Source organism: Triticum dicoccoides, chromosome 5A (genome assembly GCF_002162155.2).
Source record: "Triticum dicoccoides isolate Atlit2015 ecotype Zavitan chromosome 5A, WEW_v2.0, whole genome shotgun sequence".
Lineage (NCBI taxonomy): Eukaryota > Viridiplantae > Streptophyta > Magnoliopsida > Poales > Poaceae > Triticum > Triticum dicoccoides.
In genome coordinates, this window is record NC_041388.1 from 286726079 (window position 1) to 286731307 (window position 5229).

A 5229-nucleotide genomic window follows, 5' to 3' on the forward strand; every position below is an offset into this window, starting at 1 on the left:
CGGACTCCGTTTTCTTGCATGATACTTCTTTTGGTCGCTAAAAAATCATTATATAATCTCCCAAAGGTTTTGACCACCGTACCACGACACAATCCTCTGCTTTTGTTTTGAGCTGTTTTCTGCCAGGGTTTCCAAGGCCAAGCATTATGTCCTCCTCCTCCTCCAACAACGCGGATGGCGATGCTTGGTTGATGCAGATGGAACTTAGAAGGGAGGATGCCGATGGAGCCATGATGGAGGAGGATGAAGGAGATTCTCTTGAGGAACAACCTCCGGCTTTGGAGAGGGGTACTTTGGTGGGCATCTCCACTATTTTGAATCCCCATTGTTGGTGTCAAAACCGGCGGATCTGGGATAGGGAGTCTCGAATATGTGCGTCTAGGCGGATGGTAACAGGAGACCTGGGACATGATGCTTTTACCCAGGTTAGGGCCCTCTCGATGGAGGTAAAACCCTACGTCCTGCTTGATTAATATTGATGATATGGGTAGTACAAGAGTAGATCTACCATGAGATCAGAGAGGCTAAACCCTAGAAGCTAGCCTACGGTATGATTGTATGTTCGTCCTACGGACTAAAACCCTCCGGTTTATATAGACACCGGAGAGGGCTAGGGTTACACAGAGTCGGTTACAATGGTAGGAGATCTACATATCCGTATCGCCAAGCTTGCCTTCCACACCAAGGAAAGTCCCTTCCGGACACGGGACAAAGTCTTCAATCTTGTATCTTCATAGTCCAGGAGTCTGGCCGAAGGTATATTCCGGCTATCCGGACACCCCCTAATCCAGGACTCCCTCAGTAGCCCCTGAACCAGGCTTCAATGACGACGAGTCCGGCGCGCAGATTGTCTTCGGCATTGCAAGGAGGGTTCCTCCTCCAAGTACTTCATAGAAGATTTTGAACGCAAAGGTAGTGTCCGGCTCTGCAAAATAAGTTTCCACATATTGCCATAGAGAGAATAATATTTACACAAATCTAATCTGCTGACGTATTCCGCGGCGTGACATCACACCACGACCAGGTCTTCATTCGAATCGTTTTACTGTCCCACCTCAGCGCGTTTAGCGAGGCGGTTTCCTTGGCACGTCTTGTCAAAGCAGAGATCGTGTTCCCTTATTCCGGGATTCTCATCAATACGGGCGTGGGTAACCCAACCGCGCCATTGATTATGGCGCTTGGGAGATAAGCGAGTTTTACCAGGCTGGTGGGGACGATAGTCGCGTCCGCCCATATAAGGGGATAAGGATCCACCTTTTCATCCATGCCTTCTTCCTCTTTTGCCTATCCATTTCCGCGCACTCGAGCTCCAGCGCCCAAGTCCGCACACCCCACCTCAACCTTCTCCAGCCATGTCCGGAGTGGGAGGCAAGTGGATGGTCTCCTCCGTCATGGAGGGACACATCAAAAAACTGAGGAAGGCCGGATACTTGTCTAATGACATTGCGCACCGGCTTCCCGAAGAGGGGCAGCTCATCCCCACCCCTAGGCCCCATGAGAGGGTGGTGTTCCTACCCCATTTCCTCCGCGGACTAGGCTTCCCTCTGCACCCATTTGTCCGGGGGCTCATGTTCTACTATGGCCTGGATTTCCATGATCTGGCCCCGAACTTTGTCCTCAACATCTCGGCGTTTATCGTCGTGTGCGAGGCTTTCCTCTGCATCCGCCCCCATTTCGGCCTATGGCTCAAGACTTTCAATGTCAAGCCAAAGGTCGTGCGCGGCACCCAGGCTGAGTGCGGAGGCGCCATGGTGGGCAAGATGCCCAACGTCCTATGGCTCGAGGGCTCCTTCGTGGAGACCCTAAAGGGGTGGAAATCGGGGTGGTTTTACATCACCGAGCCGCGCGACCCTAAATGGGTCGCAGCCCCCGAGTTCTGATCCGGACCCCCTACGCGGCTCACCTCCTGGAAAGAGACGGGCCTGTCATGGGGTAAAAAAGGAGAGCTGACCGGACTCCAAACATGCGTCCAAACCCTGGTGGACAAGAAGCTCAAACTTGTCAACGTAGTCTAGGTTATGCTCATCCGCTGGATCCTCCCATGTCAACGACGGGCTTTCAACCTATGGGAGTTCGACCCGGCGCAACACCGAACTCTGAGCAGGCTCTTCGACACGACATACGAAGATGCCTGGAAGGTGCTTTTCAAGGGCGCCGAGGCCCCCGCATCCGCTACCGAGGATCGCGGATTCAGCATGCAGCGTCATGCTAGTGCGGTAAGTTGTTTTTACCTTTTACAGCGTATTAGTTTTTCATAGTTTGACTCCATGCGGGATCTAAGCTCCCTTACCTTTGACAGGATTGGCAGGAGACGTCCGGACAGATCAACTCTCTGGCTCCTTTGCCCGAAGGCCCAGCGGACGCTCGCTTGGCGAAGCTGCTGGTTCCGGCACCCTATGTGGTGCCGGAGAAGAAGGCCAAGAAGAAGGCCACGGGGACTCGAAAGAGTGCCCAGCGCCTGGAGGTATCGGATTCATCATCCGACGACTCCAAGACGCACTCCTCCGTGAAGACGAGGAGGAGGAAGAAGAGACCTCCCCCCTCTAGCGGGGGGAGGGAAGAAAAGGAAGGCCGCCCCAACTGGGGAGGCCGAAGGGTCCAAGAAGGGGGAAACCCTTCCTCCGGACTACTCCACCAACGCCGACGACGGCGAAGAGGAGTGGCCGCTCAGGGCCAAGCCCCTGGCGAAATCGTAAGTATTCGGATACCAGAGTGATCCATAGTATTCCTCCATTGCACAGCTTTTCCTTACGTCAAACATGTTTATGCAGTCCACCCAAAGACCGGCTCGACGTGTCGTCGAGCGGTTCCATGGATTCATCGGACGTGAATTCGCTTCCGACGGCTACCTCCCCCCACCCTACGGACGACGCCGAGGTGGTGTCCCAACAGGTTCCAAGCCAGGAGGAGGTGGTCCTGGAGGCGCCGCAAGGTGACCTCCCGGACTCCAGGCGTAAAGGGGATAGAACCCCCAAGGGCTCCAAGTCCGGCCTTGAGCCGGACACCGTGCCGGAACCTTCAATGTTTCCGGACTCCAGTAGGCAGCCTCCTTCCAAGAGGAGCAAGCCTACCGAGCCGGCGACCTTCGTCCAACCGGAGGCACCGGACAATTTGCTGGAGGTGCTTAACGACACCTCCATCGACGAGGAGCACCGCACTATTATGAGTGCGGTGATCCAGAAGGTTCAGTCCGCCAAGAGCGGACGGACTGAAGCCTGTGCCAGCCTTCTAACAGGCTTTGAGGTAAGTAAAGAATATGTAAAAATATTACCGCATAGACAGTAGCCCCTGATGCTCTGTTCGGCGTTCGGAAAGAAAAGCCGAATAGACGATCTAATAACATTCACAAGAGTCTAACATAATCAAGTCAATATGTGTATGCAGGCTTCTCTGCTGGCCTCCGCCGCACTGACTGCGGAGGTGGATACGCTGAAGCAAAACCTCGCGCGGTCCGAGAACGAGCTCGGCCATGCCAAGAGGCAACTCGAGGAGAAGGAAGGTAAGTAATACCTTGCACAAGTATATAGAGAAGATGTGGTTGCAAAAAAATGACATGATCAATGTGCTATTATAGGGGCCACAACTGAGGTGGCAACCCTTAAGAAAGCACTGTCCGAGGCCGAAAACAGAGCGGCCGCGGAGCGCACAAAGAGAGGGAAGCAGGAGGCGTGGGTGGAGGTGGTGCAGAAAGAGCTCTAGGCTCTCGTGAAAAAACACGAGAGTTTGGAGCTTGACTCAAAGACGCAAGCGTCTGAGCTTGCGGCAGCCCTCGAAAGCGCGAAGTCTGCCAAGGCCGAAGCCAGAAAGCCCTCCAAGAAATTGAAGCGATGAAGAAGATAGCGGCGGGTAAGGCATTCATTATGCAAAGCAAGCACGTGAAAGTGAATTACTTGTTACTTACCCGAGTCCGGAGCTCTCCAGGAGCATTCGCAGATTTGCCCCGCAGTGCGTCTGATGCCGCCGCCTACTACTGATCCGAGGAGGGGAGCTCGACAGAGAAGGTGTTCTGGTCTCAGTATGCTGAGGCCGGACACCTGGTGCCTTTGAGCAACTAGCAGAAGCAAATGGTCGAGCTCCACAAGGTGGTCGAACAGGCCATAAAGGGCCTCCTAGTTCGGCTTTGGCCTGGAGAGGCTCTGCCTGGGAACTACTTCGGGCTGGTGAGGCGGCTGGTGGATGCCTGTCCACGGCTTGAAGTAATCAAGCACTCCGTCTGCATCGAAGGTGCCCGTAGGGCGCTTGCCCGTGCTAAAGTGCACTGGGGCAAGATGGATGCGGAGAAGCTGGTGAAGGACGGGCCGCCGCCGGGCAAGGAGCATCGCGTCTCGGAAGTGTATTATGAGGACATCCTGAAGGGTGCCCGCCTTATAGCGGATGAGTGCTCCAAAGATGTAATTTTTGAGTAAACTCGCATTTGTGATCATGTACGCTGAGAACTTGTTCATATGCGCTAAGCAACGCTTTTGAATTTAAAATATTACCTTCTATGCGGCCGTTTATCAAATTTGAGAGATGGTGAGTCATCGGCTTCTGCACCCATGCCACGAGTGCTGGGGTGTTCGGGATAAACATGAGCGCTCTTTTTCCCATTCTTGGGTCCTTCGAGGGAGGCGCTCAACACAACGAATAAGGCAATCGGACTATAATGCTTGAACACTCTCACTTAGCCATAGAATTCTATAATTTTGAATTTCGGCGAAGCCCCTAGTGTTCGGAAGACCGAGTTCGGGGCGCTTTCCACACCTAGGCCGGACAAAGCCGACTCCTCGCTCTAAGCGGCATAAGTCTTTAGGGACTCGAAAACCTCTCGAACAGCGACCAGCTCTCACCTCATCATGACGGTCGGTTTTAGCTTTCTCTACTGAGGTGCTTAGCCCAGCTCAACTGGGGCACAATCGCAGTAGTTCTCCTAGTGCTACCTTAGACGATATAACGGAACGTAAGGTACCAAAACATAGGAGCCGGGCAAACCCAACTATTGACCCAAGACATGATTCGGAGTCGATGCATATAATGCTATAAGTTCAGGGTGTCGCACTTGTGAAAGTGTTCGGACTTCTCACACCGTATTGTGGGGTACTTAAGCCCCTGGCGTATTCGCCGTACCAAAGTGTACGGGTGCAACATGTCATTAATGAACATATATTCGTAAAAAAGAGTAATGCAATAATAGACGGAAGCTATGCATTGTTTATTTCAAAAACCTGCGATCAAAGCAAAACGATACAA